Raw genomic sequence first — 21,027 nt, 5'->3', positions numbered from 1 at the left:
TTCCTGGGAGCCGGCCTCTGACCCCTGACCCCTGACCCCCGGGGCAGTTCTGAGGAAACACCGAGGGGCGTATCCCAGGCCCTCTTGGCGGGTTTCCTTTAGCATATACCAGGGCTTCAGCCTCAGCAAGTGACGTTCTGTCCCAGCCCTGACCATGTGGGCCGGTGTTTACCCACACGGGACATTCCGGGAGCACCCCCTGTGATTCCTGCCACCCCCAGGCCGGTTCACAGCCACTCCAATCTGCTCTGCATCCTGACCACGGCAAGGACACCTCAGGGGCGGGACTGGCAATGATGCACCTGGGTCCTTGTGGCCCCACGACTCTCCAAGCTGACACCTACCTGGGCAGGCGGGGCCAGCCGAGGGGAGCTGACCCCAGGAGTCTGGCCGTGAGGGGGGGTTCTCATGACTCATCCTCAGGGTTTGAGGGTGCTAATACCTACCCTGCAGGGTGTAAGATGAGATACTTGCTCGTCGATTCGTCGGATATTCGAGCACCCACTGTATGTGGAGCCCTGGAAGTGGCAGGATTTTGAAATCATTGGCTGGAAAGAGGAGGAGGGCTCGTTTCAAGGAGCAGAGCTCGTGGGGTGAAGGGTAGGCAGGGGGGAGGCCTGGAGGGGCTGCTGTCCTCAGGGGCATCTGCCCACACAGTACGCGGTGCAGGGATCGGGGGGTGTCCCACATCTTTGGGGTGCCGGGTAGCTTCTGCCAGTGGGGCCACTGCTTCCCTGGCCTTCAGGTACGTTCCTCCGGTCAGCCCCTGAGGTGGCGGACCGCACCCTGTCCCTCACACCAGCCCCTGAACCAGGGCAGGGCCAGCGTGCCATTAGGAGACAAATCCGGCCCCATCCAGCGCGAAGCCTGATTCAGCTCCTGTCCCAGGAGCCACAGCCACATCGATGTGCCTTATGTTCCTCGGATGGCGCTCCAGGTAGCCCACGGCGGTAGTCCCAAGATGGCCTCAGCAGAAAACAGTCAGACCCGGGGAAGCCCCCTGTCACCCAAACACCACCTCAGAGACCGCCACCTTCTCGGGCTGCCACTGGGAGGGGGGACGGAGCGCACTGGTCGTTCAGAAGCTGATGGAGACCGTCGCTTACCCCGGGCGCCCTCTCCCCCTTCCCCACCTCGGTCAGCTCCCATCGGGGGCGAGGCCAACGGAGCCCCTTCAGGTGACCTGGCCTGTGGCTCACTAGAAGCCACCTCTTCTCTAGAGGTTGTGCCCGCGCCTGACGTAGACGCAGTGCCTGCCTAGGACGGCCACGCGGATGCAAAAGAGCATCCAACTCAACTCTGAAGCACCAGGTCTTAGGCCAAGGCCAACTAACCAGGCTCCTCAAAGGTCGCATTAGCCCTTTGCCCTTTTAGGGAGAACATTCCAGATCTGATGCACAGAGTGCCGGGCACGAAATCAGCGGACGTGAGCCTCTCCTCTCCTGGACTTACTGAGCCCGTGACCTTGGGCAAAGCCGTTCACCTCCTGGTGTCTCCAATGTCTCATCTTTAAAATGGGCACAGTAGTGCTTGCGGGTCAAAACTAAGTCCTGTCTGTAAAAGTGCTTCGCGACTGTACGGAGATCTAGGAGCATAAAATAGTAACAGCATCAGGCATAGCCCTCCCGGGGAAGGAGGGAGCAGGTGAAAGGTACTCACGCTTATTTATGTTTCTGAATTCCCAGGATCTTGCTCGTTTTTGCATTCTCCAGCCAGCCCATGACAAGCCCTTCACTTGAGAACATATAATCTGAAAACGAATTCCTGTCTGAAATACAAGGCCATGGCTGACCTTGACCCTGGGTCCCTGACACACTTCCAGGGTGGAGGCTGCATGGCACGGAGGGAAGAGCTGGGTCAGGACGGCCACATTAAACACCCCTCGTCTCTATATCTAGAGACCAAATAGATTTTTTTTTTAATTTTTTAATGTTTATTTTTGAGAGAGAGAGAGAGACAGAGCATGAGCACAGGAGGGGCAGAGAGAGAGGGAGACACAGAATCCGAAGCAGGCTCCGGGCTCCGAGCTGTCAGCACAGAGCCCGACGCGGGGCTGGAACCCACGGACTATGGAGATCACGACCAGAGCTGAAGTCAGACGCTCAACCGACTGAGCCACCCAGGCGCCTGAGGCCGAATAAATTTAGCTGGAACCCAAAATGAACTGGACCTTGGCCAGCAGATGCTTCAACATAAATGGAAACTCTGATCTACATCACTAAGCTGTGCTTCTTCACGCCCGTGCTCCCCGCCAGGATGCGATGCATCACTGTTCCCTGAGAGGTGTGGGGCATTTCATGGGCTGGCGACCTTGGGTAGGCTGGTGAAATTCTGGAATCTGTGGTTCGGGTCTCCGTTAGGGGAATCCTACGCTGACTGACTGGCTCTTGTACGTAAAGGTTTTAACAAAGCAAAGGTCTTCTTGGTAGGCATCGAAGAGAACTGACATCCGGTTGTATTGGGAGGACCTGTCCTTCAGAGTCAGATCTTGATTTAGTGGGGACTCCAGGGTGTCTGTGCAGAGGGGCTTGGGGGAGCCATCTCTGTGAAAGGGAGGAGGCAGGGGAACCCCTAAAGTGTCATCGTGTCCCCTGCATATTCTTCTTACTCAGACTGTGTATTTATTTGGGGGAGCGGGATGTCATGGGGAAGGACGTTGCTGCCGGAGATGGGGCCGCAATGAAAACCTCCCAAACTGCCCCTTGACAATGTCATCATCTTGGTTCAAATTCAGGAACTGCTATTTCCCACCTGTGTGACCTTGGGTAGGTCACTCAGCCTCTCTGAGCCTGTTTCCTCATTCATAAAATGGAAATGATAATTCCACTGTGGCAGGTTTTCTTTTCTTTTCTTTTCTTTTCTTTTCTTTTCTTTTCTTTTCTTTTCTTTTTTTGGTGGGGGACTATCCGAGATACCATATTGGAAAGGGCTCAGCACCGTGCGGGCGTATGATAGGCGCCCGACACAAGCACGTTTCTTCCATCGCTGGTCCCCAGATGTCTTAGGACCCTAATGAAGTATCCAGATGGGTACTGAGATCTGGAAAGTCAAAAAGAAAAAGAAGTTAGCCAGGTTTCGTGGGGGTTTGCCTTTCGACTTTGCTGCCCACCAACAAGTGTGTTCCGAGAGGATGTCACATCTGCCCTCCACATGGTGAGCCCAGAACGCCAAGCAGCTGTCCTACTTGAAAGGGAACCTTCACAGACCCAACTACACAAGCAGTGCCGGGCCTACGGATGAAAAAGTCGCCATAGTGAATGAATTAGGCCAGCGGTTTGCCCAATGTCTGGAGGCGTTGTTTTTCTTCCCCCTCTCTTCCAGAACCCCTAGGGTCTGGACAAGACGGCGTGATGGAGGGCTACATGGTACGTGTGTCCTCAGGACCGGGTTCCCTGTAAGGAGCCCCCAGAGGCTCCTTGGAGAAGTCCTTGGGTGGGCAGGGAGCTACAGAATTTGCCAATGGCCGACACCATAAGCCCATTCATTCATTCATTCATTCAAGGGAAGCCCCACACCTTTCTTAGAGAAGTGAAGATAATACATGACGTGTTCCTAGTCCCCAGGCTCGAATGACTTGTCCCAAGTACAAACAATGCTGGCTGGGTTAGGAATTGAAAGTTGCAAAATTATCTGCCTAGAGACCTAAGCCAGGGGACTGAGGAGCCACACACCTGCCCTCTGTGTTCCCTTGAAGGCGCCCCCCCCACCCCCTCCTAGGAATGCGGGCCCTTGACTCCCGTGCGGCCTCAGCCCCGGGTTCTGGCTCACGGCAGCCGTCGCGAATGGATCCTGGAGAGTCCCTTTCCTGCCTGCGCGTGGCAGCTTCCCACAGATTGGGAGTAGGGGGGATAAGCCATTTAAACAAAATTGCTTTTGAAACACAGATGAGTTCGAAATCTAGAAGAAAGGGTGCTTGGCAAGAGCTGTTTGGGATCTGGCAGATTCCGCAGCTCACGTTGTTCGACGCTTCCATAAACCAGCTGCTTCCACGGTTCCCGAAACATCAGCTCCCGAGGGAGCGAGGCAGCCCTGGGCTCTCTGGGCAACAACAGTTGCCTGCATAACGTGAAACCTCTTCTGGGCGGGCTGTCCAATCCGCACCCAGCAGGCGGACCCAGGGGAGTGCAGCACCCATCCAAAGCGTTTTGTTTCCTTCCTCTCCATGGTTTCCCTAACAACAGGACCCCCGCTCCCCCCCTCCCCCCACATGCCAGGGCAATAGAGAGTCAGTTCAACTAACCGTGTTTCCCAGCAATTGACATAATAGACTCCTCCCCAGGGAGCAGAGCTGTCTCCTTACCTGGGACCTCCAGAAGCCCCAGCCTCTAGGCATCACTGGAGGATCTGATCCAAGCCGCCAGTCCTGTGGACCCCTCCCTCTTCTCTCACCAAGGGAGATTCTTCACCAATCTCATCCCCAGCCTGTTCTTTCCATGCACCTCATCCTTGGCCTAATCGGAGGAGCCCCAGCCAGAAGGATACGTGCCCGTATCTTCCCTGATTCCAGGGTCCCTTCCGGCCCCTCCCCAGCACACCCCCAGTTCCTAAGCAGCTCGCAGGAAAACGCAGCCAAGACCTACCTTTGACTGGCTGTGCTATAGCAGCCAGATGAGCGAACCCACTGGGGTTTTGACTTCATTCATCAAAATGGGATCAGAGGGTTCCGGGTAAAAGTTTGTCAAGCTGAGTGAGCCCTGCCCAAGGCGTCATCAGGAAGGCTTCAGAGGTCTGGGTCAGGGTGAGAAAAGTAAGCCTTCCCTTTGTGGTTTGCTGACCCGTGCTGTGTGGTCTTAAAGTCTGAGGATCAGGGGGGAGGCCTCAGGCCAAAATTCTGGGCTCAGATCTACGGGGCCCAAATGGATAGGCTTTCATTACGGTGAAAAATGTATAAAGATTAGCGGGTGTTTTTGTTTCCTTTTGTTCTCAGAACGTAGCTAGGGTTTAATACAGTTATCTTGCGGGTTTGGGATGGAAAAACATACCTAGCATAATTCTTGGCACGTAGTAGGAGGTCAATGTATGGTAGCCATTGACTTCTCCTCATCTCTGCACAGGCATAGCTCCCGCCCTGCCCAGCAAGGCCGGACTGCCCGGGAGTCTTCTGTGTCTTGCAGAGGAAGCTTCTGGGGATGCTGGTCTGGGGATACAGGTCCCTCCACCTGTAAATAGGTCGTGTCTTACTTACCCGTCTTCTACTCAGCAGAAGAAATCAAACGCGAGTGTTCATTGAGGACTGGGTTAGTCCGAATGACTGCTCTTTTCTGGTGTGCTTTATTGGAGTGTAAGGCAATCCCCGCTTACCGCGGGGGTTTCAATGTAACCGAACGTTCCAGCGCTTTGTGGCCGGGCCGCATTCATTGCAGACAAAGCATAATGAGCCGCGTCTCACATTACCTAATCACATGGTGGCCGGCGCGGCCCCGGGCAGGGCTGTGGTGCCTCCATCTGAAGCTCAAAGGGCTTAAAGAAAACCCTCTCTTTCTTCTGGAAGTAGTATTATCTGGGTTTTACAGAGAAAGATAGGGAGAGGTGAAGTGACCTGCTTTAAGACCACACAGTAAGAAGGGGCTGGGCCAGGAAGGGGGCCCAGGCAGCTGACTGATGGAGCTCCTTGGCAGGAAGAGCACAAACAGGAAGCTGCTCTCCAGGGAGGAGACCGGACTTGGTAACAAAGGCCAGTGCAGAGGAAACTGAAAAGCCTTGGCCTGAGGAAAGGTGTGCAAAGAACACCTTTATCCTTGAGGAAGCGGAATGCAGGATGGGAGGGACATCAAGACGCAGGGAGAGAACATCAAGGCGGCCGGAAGTCTGGGTTAGCAGAGATTTCTCCAGCACCTGGCAGGTGCCCATAGCCTGCCTCGTGGAGTGACCTCCAGGGAGGAGACTTATTACCCCTGCTTCTGTAGGACGTTATTTTTTTTTAAATTTTTTTTGTTTATTTTTGAGAGAGAGAGACAGAGTGTGAACAGGGGAGGGGCAGAGAGAGAGAGGGAGACCCAGAATCCGAAGCAGGCTCCAGGCTCCAAGCTGTCAGCACAGAGCCCGACGCGGGGCTCGAACCCACGGACCGCGAGATCATGACCTGAGCCGAAGTTGACGCTCAACCGACTGAGCCATCCAGGCGCCCCCATGTAGGACATTATTTTTAGCAATAATGATAAATGCAGCAATATTAATAATGGGTCAAAAAGAAAAGCAGATAGTGAATTTTTTTTCTTTTTCTAACCCTTTTGTACGTGGTTTTGCATGTCAAACAAAAAAAAATACAATAAATAGTATACTACTATAACATATATGATAGATTTGAACTTTTTAATGACATTAATTACATTTTACTTACATTAGTGTATGTTTTGGAGAAATACTGATACTCATATATTAGTGTATGGCAATAATGACTAATACTATAGTTTCCGATTTTGATAATTAATTTCTTTCCTGTGTCCATGACTTTGTAAAATTGATCTTCATATTTTCATGCTCAGTGGCCAGCGTGGCCAGATTTGTCTACCTACTTTTGCTCCTGGTTAATCGGAGAACACGGCTTAGTAATTTTGATTTTGAAATGTGTTTTTCATGTAAAGCAATATAGAATGATGAATAATCTTAAGCAAGAGAATATGTATGGCAAAGAGTCATAAAAATCTAATTTCACAATAAATTCTAGAAATTACAGTACTCCTCAGAATCCTTGTTTCTCCGGGACCCATTCTGCTGTCTTTCAAATGTCTCCAGAGTTGAAAATTTTTACATAAACTCCAAGTGGCTACACAGATTGACAAAATTGAAGTAACTCCAGCTTCAGGGAAGGTCACAGAGACTTTCATGGTAAAATATATAACTTGGTAAAATACATGAAATTAACAAAAATTCTGAGCTAAGGAAAAGAGAAACAAGCGGAAGAAGTCTAGCCAGGGGGGAAAAGTCATATCCCGTCTCTATACGCGGACCCCGTCGCTAGAGGTGACCTGTAAATTTAGCTCCACATTCTGGGCTTCCCGGCAGCCAAAGGGAAAAGGGTGATATGACCAGTCAGGGCATTCACACTGACAGCAAGGAAGCCCCTGTGGGAGAGCCTTAGGAACCGCTCCTTGTAAACCCCTGCAGAGGGTTCCCTTCAAGCGCCAGCCGTGTCTACCGGGGGAGATAAAGAATTATAGGACAATTGGCTTCGGCTTCTGTATCCCCTACACTTTGCTTTTGGTTTCAGACCTGGAAAGGATGAACTTGGGAAAGAGGCAGCAGGGGTCCCAGAGGCCCTGTGAAGAACTATCAGAAAGGGACCCCAAGAAGATTAATTTTACTAAGAAATTAATGAGAAAATTTGTGTTTCGCACATTTTAGAACTGAGGCTCTATAAATGGCCATGCTTAATCCGAAGGACTAGATCAAGAATTACGAGGAAGGTTAAGCCGGGAGCCGAGCAGCAGGATGGCTTCACATTCCCTTTGAGCTTCCAGGAGGCTTATGGGGCTGGGTGACAAAAAGGGAACTCAGGAGGAAGGGCCAGGTTAGACACCTCAGGCCTTCAGGTGAGACTCCCCCGGAAGGGGTGATCCAGAAAGAGAGCTGGCTGCAGAAATCCTGAATCACTTTTAAAGAGCTCAGGGCTTGTGCTCGCTTCGGCAGCACATATACTAAAATTGGAACGATACAGAGAAGATTAGCATGGCCCCTGCGCAAGGATGACACGCAAATTCGTGAAGCGTTCCATATAAAAAAAAAAAAAAAAAAAAAAAAAAAAGAGCTCAGGGCTTGACCGGATTAATGTGATGTCAAATGAAGCAGTACATTCCTAAACAACCCATGAGTCAATGTAGAAATCACAATGGAAATTAGAAAATATTTTAATGAAAGATAATAAAACCGAAACATATCGAAACATATGGGATGCAGCCAAAGCATGCTTAAGAGAAATTTATAGCCTTAAATGCATCATTAGTAAAGAAGAAAGGATCAAGAAACAATGCACCGAGTTTCCATTTTAAGATTTTAGTAAAAGAATTGCAAATTAAATTTTGAGATGCTACAAGGAAGGAAATAATAAACAGCAGGAATTAATGAAGGGGGGAAATAGTAATACAACAAAGAAAACCAACAAAGCCAAAAACTATCTCTTCAAAAAGACTGATAAAATTGAGAAGCTCCTGACAAGACTGATTTCTTTTAAAAAGGGTGAGGCACAAATAATTGATATCAGGAAGAAAAAGAAAAGACTTATCAATATAGCCTATAGCCATGAAATAAGATAAGAGGCTGTTCTGAACCAATTTATGGTCTTTTTTCTATTAAATAAATTAAATCCATAATGAGAGATCTCTCCACAAGGAAAACTCCAGAACCAGATGGCTTCATCAGTAAATTCTTCCAAATACTTAAGGATGAGACGTAATTAATCATACACAAACTATTTCAAAGAATAGAACATAAGTGACCTGTCAACTCAGTTTTGAGAGCTGTATTACCTCATTATCGAAACCTGACTGAGAGAGAAAATTATGGGCTATTTCTTTCTCCTAAACATGGAGGTCCAATTCTGAACCAAACATTATCATACTGGATCCAGCAAACAAAATGGGTCTTGTTTGAAGACTCAATGTTCCAAAATCAGTCAGTGTAATTTACCATAGTAGCAGAATAAAGATGAAAATCATCGATCAACTCAAGGGATTCAGAAAAATAATTTCATAAAACTAACCCCCTAGTGATAATAAAAAGAACTCTCTTAGGGAACTAGGAATAGATGGGAAATACTTTAACATGAGGGAATATCTATAAAAATACCTCCAGTAAATATCATACTTAATGTTCAAATAGTGATACTTTCCACCCAATATTGAGAACGAAAGATGCTCCCTGTCTCTACTTCTGTTTATCATTATACTTAAGGTCCTAGACTTTGCAATAAAGTTAAAAAAAGAAATAAAATGTTAAGAATTGGAATGAAAGCATAATTGCGTATATAGAAAGTACAAAATATTTTACAGAAAACTATCAGAATTAATAAGTGAATCAGACAAGTTCGGCAGATAAAAAATGTCAGTGCACAAGAGTCAATGACACCTAACAGGAAGAAAACGCAGAATCCCAAAAGAAAACATTGACAAATTGGACTACATTAAAATTTGAATCTTTTTTCCATCAAAAGAAATCATTAAGAGTGAGAAGGGAAAGCCACAGAGAAGAAGATATTTGTGATCCATGTAAATGACAAAGGATTCCTACCCAGAAAATGTTAAGAACTCGTATATGTCACCAAGAAAAACAGACAACCCAAGTGAAAAATGGGCAAAAACCCGAAACAGGCCAATACATACCCAAATGACCAATAACATTTGAAAAAGTGTTCAATTTCATTAGTCACCGGGGAAATGCAAACTAAGATACATTCACCAGCGTGGTAAAAATTAAAAGAGCCCAACAATACCGAGTGCTGATGAGGATATGGATTCCCCAGACCCTTGTAACTATTTGTTAGGAGTACGAACTGGTGCAGCCACTTTACAAAACCACGTGACGGTATCTACTAACACCAAAGTATGCACGCCCCTATGATCCAGCTGTTCTCTTCCTCAGTATATAACCCACAGAAGTGTATACATCACAAGACATTTACGAGAATGTTCCAAGCAGCATTATTTGCAAGAGGCTCAAATGAAAAGCTACCCAGATGACCAGCAGTCCTTGAATACATAAATAAATTGTGGTAAATTCAAACTATGGACATTTTTACAGCATTAAAAATGAGAAAACTATCTGTACGCGTAACAATATTAGATCCACTTTACAGACATAATACCGAGTGGAGAAAAAGCCGGATAAGAAGAGTGCACAGTATACGGTTCCATTTCTATAATCTTCGCCATCGATCTACTCTTTGGTGACAAAAACACTTCCTGCGGGGAAGAGGTGATTATTGGAGAGGACGTGGGGAGATTTCTCTCATGCTGGTAATAGTGTAGCTCTTGATTTGGCCGATGTGTTCACACTCGTGTTCACCCACAAAGCAGCACACTACGCGTTTCTTTATGCATGTTATGTTTCAAGGTTAAAAAGTTTATTGACTAGCTAACTGTGCCAGTGGCGACTCACTTAACTCCATTGAGGTTTCGTCCTCATCTGTAGAATCAGCCTAATAGTAACTACCCCCGAGAGGTTGCTCTGAGACACAGTGTGTGAAATGGACGGCACAGGCACGACTGAATAAACGGTAGCTGCTCTGTTATCACTCTCAAGGATTTCAGCCATTTCGCCGTCTGCTTCTGGGACTCTCTGGCCTGGGTTGCCTGCAACCGCAGCCAGCTCCCTGCGCGGGCACGCCAGTCAGCAGCAAACCCAGGATTTTCGAGGCCTCTTAGGGTATCAGCCCCAAAGTATTCGCAGACCTCAGTCCTCACACCCACTGTGGGATCAGCTGCTTGGAGGTGTGATGGGGATGGCAGAGGAAATTAAGCTGCTGGCAGGCCAGGCGACGGCAGGCCTCTGGCCCTCCCATGGGAGTCACAGTGCCAGGACCTCAGGAGGCCCCAGGACAGGGAAACGTGGTCATTTGATCCAGAGGAACAGCCTCCGAGAAGGGAGAAGGGAGAAGGGAAATGATCCAAGGAAAACCCACCTGGGACTTTGGGTGACAGGGGAGTTCAGAAGGAATGGCTCACTGGAGCCCCACGGTCACAATGTGCGCGTCGTGATGACATTTCGAAGAGCACACAGACTCCATTCATCCTGCGTGTGAACAGGGGTCTGCAGACTCAGCTGTTTTCTGGAAGCCGTGGGAAATCATTCAATGCGGGCTACAGCTGCTTTTTTGCCAGCTCACTTTTTTTTTTTTTTTTTTTTGAAGTTCGTGTTGTTTTTCTTCCTGCCTTTTTGACCCAGAGCCCCTCTCTTGGACGTGGCTTGTCAAGCTATTTCTTCACTCTGAAAGGCAGCATCCTCAAACCCAGAACTTGCCCACTTTTCCTGATATAATCTTTCCTCATTATAAAAATCAGCGTAGGGTGGGGCAGGGGCGGGGGTGGGGGGTGGGGGGAGGCCAATGTAAATACAGATTCCTGGGCCTCAACCCAGAACCCCCTAATAGACTCTCTAAGAAGGGGGTGCCTAGGAAGACAGAGTTTTATAAAGAACTCCAGGTGATTCTGATACTAATTCAAATTAGGAGAATCACCCTCCAGAAGGAATTGGTGTTTCCTTTAAATTGCCAGGAACTTTCTCGGGCAACTCCTCTCATTTGGGATCCCTTCCTCCTCCTCCTCCTCCTTCTTCTTCTTTCTTCTTCTTCTCCTTCTTCTTCTTCTTCTTTAAACCAAGTTTCTCTTTCTGTACAGAATAACCTCTCCTAATGGTACTTCCAAGCTCTGTCCACCGAGTTACATAGCTCTTCCCTTCCTTGTAGGCCCAGAGCCTCAAAAGTCGGAACTGTGGCCCCCACTTGCTTTCTCATGATGCTGAGATATTGCCCTCCACCTCAGTCCCACACTCCTACCACGGGGAAATCCGGCTCAATGACATATTGTAACCCAAACTACAGTTGATTTCTGTTGAGGGTTTTAGGATGGTTGGCAAAACTGTGAGGTAACTCAAAGCCATCCCGCAGTCATCATAAACTCCTGAAACGGTATTTTGGGAGTTACAAAGACTGCTACTAATCTCGCCCTAACACATCACGATATACCAGGTAAGGGCACTTTTCCTAGTCGGTATTTCTCAGTAAGCATCAGTCCAGGGGTGACTGCTCAGATTTAAGAGTTAAAATATCGGAGTCTTACTCTAAGTCTGGATATCAGTGAGCTGTGGGAGATGGCTTTACCTCACTGGGTTTCTTCATCTTGAACATATGCAAGTGGGAATGGGTTACCTGTTTCAAGAGTTTTTTATCATCAGATGGGGCCAAAGGTCTCAGCCCATAGACAACAAAGATTTCATTGAATAAATGAGTGTGTGAATGAATGAGTGAATGAATGGTGCTACTTTAAGAAAGTTTTATTAGGAATAATAAAAGAACAATAAGAACAAATGTTGGATTTAAAAAAAAAAAAAAAAAACAAGTTCCATAAGGTATGAGGCTGAGATCCTCTGAAGTGGTGCCTGATTTAGAGATGGAGTCCTGCCAGGAGAATGTTCTCTGCCTGTGTCTGTGCTGACCCTCTGCGCAATCTGCTGGTTGCCCAAAAAGACACGTTGGCGATCTTCACTTGGGTTTCTCCTTTTGTCTCTCAGCACATTGTTGAATTGGGACTGTCAGGGAGCAGAATTTGTGACAGCTTTCGGGTTTGATTTGCCAATGAGAATGTTTGGCTGGGTGTGGGGCTCCCGTGGTGTAGCTGGCCCGTGGCCTTGAATTTCTTCCGGTTTCCGTGGGCCCGCTGCATTACCCAAAAGGCCTCTTGCAAGTGATGCCTTGCGAATGAGAAAATGTGTGTGTCTCTAGGCACACGTAGGAAAGATGGTCCCCAGAACACCCAACCTCTTAGATGCCTGGCCTTTAAAGCCAATCATCCTCGTCACCATCCGTGAACACGCCTTGAGCACGGATTATTTGCAAAGCACCATTCCAGGTGTTACGAGGAATGCAACAAGATATGGGACCTTCCGTGGCCTTCAGAAGTTTACCGTCTAAGTGAGGAAGATAAAACATACATACTTGGTTAATCAACCCTATGCCATTTACATCAGTCAGGCCTCTCAGTTGCATGCCTTAGAAACCAACTGATAATTTGAGCAAGAGAAGGAATCATTGGGGAAGGCTACCGCACCGGGCTTAGTAAACGGAGCGTAAGCAAAGGGAGCCAGGAGGTAGGAGCAACCTTATGCCGCCGACGGACACAGCGTCGACGGCTGGGTTGCGTGCCCACGACTGGCCACTATCCATTTTAGTCTTGTCATCTCTGCATCATCCGTGCATTCACTGAGTAAATAATTTAATAGCAGGCTGGCAGTGGTCTAGACCCGGGGATTCAAGCGTGAACCAAAAGTGACAAAACTCTGCCCACATGGAGCTCGCATCCTGGTAGAATCATCTCTTACTCAGGTTTGGCCAAGGTCTGTCGTACACTGTTGCCCCGGCTGCTCTGTACTCCACAGTGAATCCCTTCAACCTAGGAAGAGGGTGTAGATACTGGGCAGCTAAAAACAACCATTTTCTACTATACCATAAACTCCAATCCAAGTCTAGACATGAATCATCTCAATAATGAATAATAGAGGCATGCAGAAGAGGTCAAGCTCTCCTCCAAGTGGGATGGCACACTGTGGCCATGCATCTAGAATGGGCCTTGGGAGACTTAGTCATTTTGGGGGGGAGGGAGTGGGTCGAAGGACCCAAATGGGAAAGTGTACTCCAACCTCCCCATATTGGGAGAATTTCACAGAAGATCACTGCAAAAAAGATCTAGAACAAAGTGCCTATCCCTGAAGGACTGAGAAGGAGAGTGTTTCGACAACAGCCGCTTGAGGTCATGGAGTTCACAGAGCAGTTTTAAGTAGATGTGAAGAAACCATTTATGTGCAAACCCCTCCCCACCCAGAAGTAGCTGATGTGAACCCCCATCAGAGGCAGGGGGCATGTTGGAGCCAAACCACCACCATGGCAGTGACAATGACAGTGGAGATTCTGGACTCGGAGAGCAGAAATTATCCTGCAAAAGAATGCCTTGCCCTTCAGCAAGGAATGGACGTAATACCCTCAAAAAGAGGAGCGTTTCCAAAAGGCAGGAGCCAAAAAGTTTAATTACATCTTTGTGTCAATTTGTTCTTCTGTAAAATGGAGATACTAGACCCTTCCCTGCCAAAAGCAAATGGATGGGGATGATAAACTGAGATAAGAGAAGTATAATGAAAAGGGCACAGGATATGAAAAGACTTTGGAGCTGGTATTGCATCCGTGATTTACTGGCTGTGCAACCTTGGGCAAGTCACTTAATTTTTCTGAGTCTGTTTGCTCATCAATAAAATGAAGATAGTAATTCTTGACAGGTGTGTGAAGAACCAATGAGATAATGTATGTGAAAGTCCTATACGAATTATAAAGTGTGTCGCCAGTAGAAGGAAGTGTGCGTATTATCCCTTAATAAATGCGTACGGCTATTATTTGTACACTACAATGAAGAGTTTTGAAGATGTCCGTTAGCTGCTTCCCTGCCCCCTCCACTACATTGCACTTAAGCCGCTGGCCTGCCCTGCCAAAGGCCTGCTGAGACCCTACGTGTCTCCAAAGTAACCCAGGGGCCAGAATGCCCTGGAAACCTTTGAGCCACACACTTCCCGGGCCAGCACGGTAGTGATAAATCTTGCGTATTGACCCAGGAAAAAGCCCGACAACAGAGCCCAATTTATTATCTTAATAAATCACACATGGTTCCTGCAGCAAACTCCTAAGACCGTGCAAAGCATCACCGTCCCTAGAACGAAGAAGAAAGGGCCTCGCTAGACCAAAGCGGAACTGTGCCCATCAGGCCCGGACACGTTAAGCGTGCGCCCAGCAGACTACATGAAACGGTCCTGTGAAATGCAGGTGTTTGGTAGGACTGAGCTTGATTTCCCCCATAACGAAAAGCCTTCCATGCCTGCCACTTACATGCAGACACCTTCCTCACCAGACTGGCTCAGTGGGTTAGAGAGGCTGTTTCAGGGTGCTTGGGGAACAGTGCGGGCATCATGGTGGCTGCATCTTTTAACATCAGCCACTCTCCTCCGCTCCTGAAAAGCACTGCCTGCATAGCCCATATTTAATGTTTAAATTAAAGTGAGTTAAAATTAATTTTGTTTGGGGAATTCCACAGCTCCCTCTTGAGATAAATGGAAACACCCTGGGGTGATATAAAATTGAGGCTGGGAACTGCTGTGTTGGAGTGCTGTGCTAATGAGGTGAAGGTCAGGGGTTCAATCCCCATGTGAAGGGAGCAGTTAATTTCACCCTGCCTCATGGCCTCAGCTTCTACCCTTAACCCTGGCCATCTGCCTCAAAGATGAGCCACTGGTCACCAGCAGGACAAAGTGAGATAGAGGGCCATATCCATGCAAATCCATCAATGCTGTAGAAAGACAACCCAAAGCATGACCTGTGGGTAATGTGCCAGGATTTTTAATTTTGCAGATGAGAGCACTATTCATTATTACTTTATGTTAGGGTAAACACATAAAAATATGGATGGGTCCAATGAATCAGATGTCGTGTGGTCCATGATCTCTCCAGTATTACTCTTGGCTCCCAAGCCAACTTAATAAATATGATGTGTACACAGTCACACAGCCGATTTTTGTTTATCCTTAAGAGGGAGAGAAGGGAGAGAAGTGGTGTGGATATCTACAAACAAAATATAAATATCACTCCCATTTCGTTTGGAATAAATGATGTAACTTAGGGACAACACATTGCCCTTCTTAATTATGTTTTTCTTCAGCTAATAGTAATATTAGTTTGCATTCCCTGAGCATGCGGACTGATGGCAGAAAAGATAGCCCAAAGGCTCAACTGTATGAAGAAAGGGAGGAAGTCCAGGATCAAGCATTTGTCAAGGATAATCCACAAAACAGAGATAATCCATCTCCATAAATCAAAAGCTAGCTGTAGCCTGCAAATTATTGACTTACCATCATCCTTGTTGGAAAACAGAATCTCGGGTCATTGAGATTTCCTTAATTCTCTGTTTTACTTTCTCTCCCAGGATCTGCTCATTCCCAGAGGTCAGTCGAAGTACCACCTCTGGCCAGGCCATTACTAGCATTTTCTATCTTGGGTCTTCTGCAGACTTACAGGACCTGCTCAATAATAAAATGGAAATCATGTTTCCTTAATGCTTGAGGGCAAGTGTCAAATTTCAAGCTCCTACATGTCTCACAGGGCCTAGCATAACATACAGTAGGTGCTCAATCAATAACATGCCCATTGACGGACTGATTTCACTAAGGAATTTTTAATAATTACTGAAAGAATTACTGCCCTCTCCCAAATTTTCCCATTCATTAGAAAAACCCTCAGAAAAATAGAAATAGAGGGAGAACTTCAGCTTGCTAAAAAGTATCCATAAAACCCTACAGCTAACATTATTTTAACAGTAAAAGACTACTTTCCCCCTAAGTACAACAAAAGGAAAGAATGTCCATTCTCACCACTCCAATTCAACTTTATATTGGAAGTTCCAGCCAGCAAAAAAATAAAAGCACACAATTTGGAAAGAAAGAAATAAAACTTCCTGTATTTGCAGATGACACGATGACAGTCAATCCCAAAGAATAAAAAAAAAATCACCTAGAATTAATAACTGAACCCAGTGAGGTTGCAAGAAAAAAGATAGATACACAAACTAAATTGTATTTAATGTGCCAGAAATGAACATGGGGACACAACATTTTAAATGCAATACTATTTACACTTTAAAAAATCACTTGAAAAAAATTAAATATGCAGGTGTAAATCTAACAAAATGTATACGGTACTTATATGCTTAAAATGTGATGAAAGAAACCTAAGAAGATCTGCATAAATGAAGGGACATACCATATTCATGGACTGGAAGATTCTGCATAGTAAAACTACCAATTCTCCCCAAACTGGTATATAGGTTAACACAGTTCCTATCAAAATCTCAGCAACATGTTTTTTAGATATAGACAAGATTGTTATAAAATTTCTATGAAATGGCAAATAAACTAGAATAGCTAAAGCAATTTTGAAAAAGAATGAAGTGGAAGGAACTCCTCTACTCAATTTCAAAATTGATTATATAGCTATAGTAATCAAGGCTGTGTGGGTGGCGTTAGTGAAGGAAGAGGTACATAGACCAGTAGAAGAGAACAGAGAATTGAGGACTATGTTCACACAAATATGTCCAGCTGATTTTAGTTAAAGTTGCAAAAACAATTCAGTGGAGGAAAGACAGCTTTTTCTAACAGAGAGTACAGAGCCATTGACATCCGTGGGCCAAAACAAAACAAAACAAAAGAACCTTAGTGTGAACTCTGACACCTTATACAAAAATTAACTCAAAATGGGTCATAGATTTGTGTGCAAAACAATAAAACTTACAGGGGAAAAAAGGATAGCATATTTGAGATTTAGGGCTAGGCAAAGAGTTCTTGGACTTGATACCAAAAGTACAATGTACAAAAGGAAAAACCAATAAATTGGACTTCATTAAATTAAAAACGTTTGCTCTGGGAAATAACCTGTTAAGAGGATGAAAAGATAAACTACAGACTTGGAAAAAAATCTTTGCAATCCATCTCTCTGATCAAGGACTAATATCTAGAATTTATAAAGAACTCTAAAAACTGAACAGTAAAAAACCAATCCAATTAGCTCATGTTTTTCAAAAGCACGAAAAACATTTAACTGGAGAGAATGTACAGATGGCAAATAAGCTCACGAAAAGATTTTCAAAATCATTAGCCGTTAGGAAAATACAAATTAAAATCACAACGAGATACCACTACAAATCTATCAGAAAGGCTAAGACAACAAATGGTGACAACATCAAATGCTAGTGAGGATGTAGAGAAACAGAGTCACTCATACTTTGCTAATGGGAATTTAAAATGGTACAGTCACTCTGGGAAACAGTTGGATGGTTTTTTATAAAACGAAACATGTAACTACCATACAACCCAACAATGTACTCTTGGGCACTTATCCCAGAGAAATAAAAATTTATGTTCACACAAAAATCTGTACATGAATGTTTGTAGCAGCTTTATTTGTAATAACCCCGAAGTGGAAACAACCCAGATGCCCTTCAACAGGTGGGTGCTTAAACAAATCATGGTATATCCATATCGTGGAATACCACACAACAAAAGGAAACAAACTACTGATACATGCAACAATCCAGGTGAATCTCCAGATAGTTATATTAAGTGAAAAAAAAAGCCAAGGTAACATGCTGTTCAATTCCATTTAGATCAAATTGTTGAAGTGACGAAATTATAGAAATGGAGAGAAGGTTAGCAGTCATCAGGAGTTCAGGACGGGGGATTGGTGTGTGTGGCTATAAAATACCAACATGAGAGACCTTTGTAGCAATGGGAATGTTCCATATTTTGGCCGTGTCAATGTCAATATTCTGGTTGTGATATACGATAGCTTGAGAGATACTATCATTGGGGGAAACTGAGTGAAAAGTACACATGTATCTCTGAATTGTTTCCTAGGCTGGCATGTGAATCTGCAATTATCTCAGAATGAAAAATTCAATAAAAAATAATCACCCCTCATCTGCAGGGATGCTGAAGATGTTACACACACAGAGATTCTGATCTATTTGGAGCACCATGATCTGGGCTTACACTAATCCTCATAACATGCTCCCTGTTGGACTCTTCAGATAGAAATAGCGCATACCTAGGAGTAGGGAGGCTGTGGCAGGAATTGCACCAAAATGGCAATATGCCCCATGGTGGGATTTGCTACCACAGGGGCTCTGAGTAGCTACAATATGGTGCTAAGGATAGGCAGGGAGATCAGAGGACTGGGTAAGGAGACACAGGACCCAAAGGGCAGGGAGAAAGGAGGGGTGATAGCAAAAGACAAAGGGAACACCGACTCTTAGTCAACAGCCAAGAACTTCATCTGTATTGCCTTCTGAGTGAGGCATCACCCACGCACTAGAACAGGAGGGAAAGGGATGAAGGGGTGGTGGCCAGAGGCAGGTCTGATGAAATGAGCTCCTCAAGGGCGGACACTTCTAGTTCCACAACTGCCCATTATGAGAAATCACTCAGAAAACTAACGGTGCTGACCATTAGCAGTGCCAACCTGATGCCTTGCCAGCAGTCCTAATGGTCACCGTGATGTCAGTGATGATGGCAGTGTTGACACCAGATGGACTCTTTGTCTCTCTGGAATAGCGGCCAATTCCCTTAGCATCCTTGGCGGGAAGGTTCAGTGAGGTAGAGACCTTATTTGGAGCGGCGCTGGTAGGCAAGGGGGAAGTTCGCAATTGTGATTTGCCTGAGATCATGTAGCCAATCCACAGCCACGCCTGGCCAAATCCCCTCCTCTCCCTCTGCCACCTCCACCGAACCAGCCTCTTGTTCGGATTGTTAGTTTCGGATTTCTTCTCCAATACCGTTTGGTACGCCATGCAGTGATTTTCCAATATAGGTCAAATCCCAGACAGGTATATGCCACTCATTATCTATAAGCCCTAATTTATGAAACAGAAGGTAGAGGGTGACACTTCTCTTAAAAAGAGGGTGGTTTGCAATACAGCAATTACACTATCATACACTCTAGAATGATTCCTTTTCCATTCTGCTTTCAAGAATGCACCTGCTGAGGGGAGGGAGCACACCAGTTGGAGAACTTGAAGGCGGCCCTATGGTGCTTGGGTTGCATTGAGTGGTTTAGCGAAGCCAAATGTTCAGTACACTGTGGTTTGGGGCTTAGGATTTTTTCTGTTAACAGTTTTCGGCATCTGTCATCAGTCAAATACTAAGGGAGTGAACGGAGCACAGCAGTTTGGGGCTACATGGGGCTGGGCTGAATCTCAGTTCTCATTTTATGTGACCTGCAGGCAGCATTTGATGCAGCTGATTTCTCCATCCTCCTCCCCCTCGTTCCCCTCATCCTCTTTCCCCTCCACCTCCTTCCCCTCCTGCACTCACACCTGCCTTCCTGCCTTTTTGTTTTACTCCTGCCTTCCTGTTTTCTCTTTTCCACCTCCTTTGCCGGTTCCTCCCCTTCCCCGCAAGTGCCTCTCAGAGCTCGGTGTTCAGGTCTCCTCTTTTCTCTATGTGCGCTCCCTGTCTCCGTCAACGAGCTCCAGTGTGAGGATTTCCAATGCCTTTTACCTACACGATGATGCCAGTGTCTCATCTCCAGTCTCCATCCCTCTCCACGGCTCCGGACTCAGAGATCCGACCATCTGCTCGGCGTCTCCACTTGAATGTCTGACCAGCGGCTCCGAAGTCACATGTCCAAAACAGAGCTCTCGCATTTCTCTCCCAAATGTTCTCTCCCCTAGTCTCCATTTCAAGGAACGGAGATTTCATTTTCCCAGTCGCTCAGCACAGCTCCTTCTCTAACGCCCCACATCCAATCTTTCGGCAAATCGCATTGGCTCTATTTTCACCCGGTACCCAGATCCTGGCCCTGCTACAACCCTGATCTGAGCCACCATGGATAGAGCCTCCCTGCTCTATCCATGTCCCCTCAGTCTGTTCTCAGCCCGGCAGCCAGAAGGATGATGTTGAAACCCCAACTGGATCGTGTCACTGCTTTGCTCAAAACCTTCCATGGCTCCGATCTCCGTGGGAGTACAGTAAGATCCTCGGGACAGGCTGTGGAGCCCTCTGTGGTCTGCCTGTCCCTTCACACACCCTCACTCTGACTGCACTTCATCTGGCATTGCTGTTTCTAGAACATGCTGGACGCACTTGTGCCTCTGGGCCTCGGAATTCACTGCTCCCTCTGCCTGGGACCCTCCGCCCAGATCTCTCTGCTGCTTCTCCCACCTCCTTCAGGTTTGTGGTCACGTGTGACCTTCTGGGTGGGGGCTTCCTTGCCCCTCCCCCCAAGTTACAGCAGCCCCTCCCATTCCCCCCAGCCCTCCCCTCCCCATCTCCATCTTATTTTTCCCCTTACACTCACCAACCCCCAACATACCATATATTTTGTTAATGATCTGGATTACCATTTTGTTTCCCTCCACCAGGACCGAAGATCTGGGAGAGCAAGAATTTCTGTCTGTCTTCGCTGCAATTCTCCCAGCACCCAGAGAGGTGCTTGGGGCTGACCTACTCAGGGAGTAGGCGCGCAATAAACGTTGGCCGCATAAGTGAATGGAATGAACGGCTGTGCCGCCTTCTTAGCCTTAAGCGGGATCCCTGATCTGGCTGGGTGGTAATTTCCGCATCTGTGAAATGAAGATGATAACGCTAACCCTACAGTGTCCTTATAAAGATTAGATACAGTGCGTGCAAGAAACCCGCACGGTGCCCGGCACGCCGTAATTCACCGCTATTGCCGTTAACTGTTTTAGAGGAACGTGGAGCTGCTTGAAACCCATAACCCTACATAACCCAGCA

General features: G+C 46.6%; 1 long non-coding RNA gene and 1 other non-coding gene across 2 annotated transcripts; one reads left to right on the top strand and one right to left on the bottom strand.

Moving 5' to 3' along the window:
- Positions 1–2,867: 2,867 nt before the first annotated feature.
- LOC124518609 (uncharacterized) lies at positions 2,868–5,466 on the bottom strand. Its single transcript, XR_006963702.1, has 3 exons — positions 5,395–5,466; positions 4,983–5,159; positions 2,868–3,039 (listed from the first exon to the last, which is right to left on the bottom strand). It is a non-coding gene; the product is annotated as an uncharacterized LOC124518609 (long non-coding RNA).
- Positions 5,467–7,613: 2,147 nt separating this feature from the next.
- Positions 7,614–7,720, top strand: LOC124518911 (U6 spliceosomal RNA). The gene has a single exon (XR_006963926.1). It is a non-coding gene; the product is annotated as a U6 spliceosomal RNA (small nuclear RNA).
- The last annotated feature ends 13,307 nt before the right edge of the window (positions 7,721–21,027 follow it).

This window comes from Lynx rufus, unplaced genomic scaffold (genome assembly GCF_022079265.1).
Source record: "Lynx rufus isolate CCGP_SWC_20201006 ecotype Redwood Valley unplaced genomic scaffold, mLynRuf1.p SCAF_25, whole genome shotgun sequence".
Taxonomy (NCBI): domain Eukaryota; kingdom Metazoa; phylum Chordata; class Mammalia; order Carnivora; family Felidae; genus Lynx; species Lynx rufus.
This window is presented reverse-complemented; position numbering and strand designations above follow the sequence as displayed.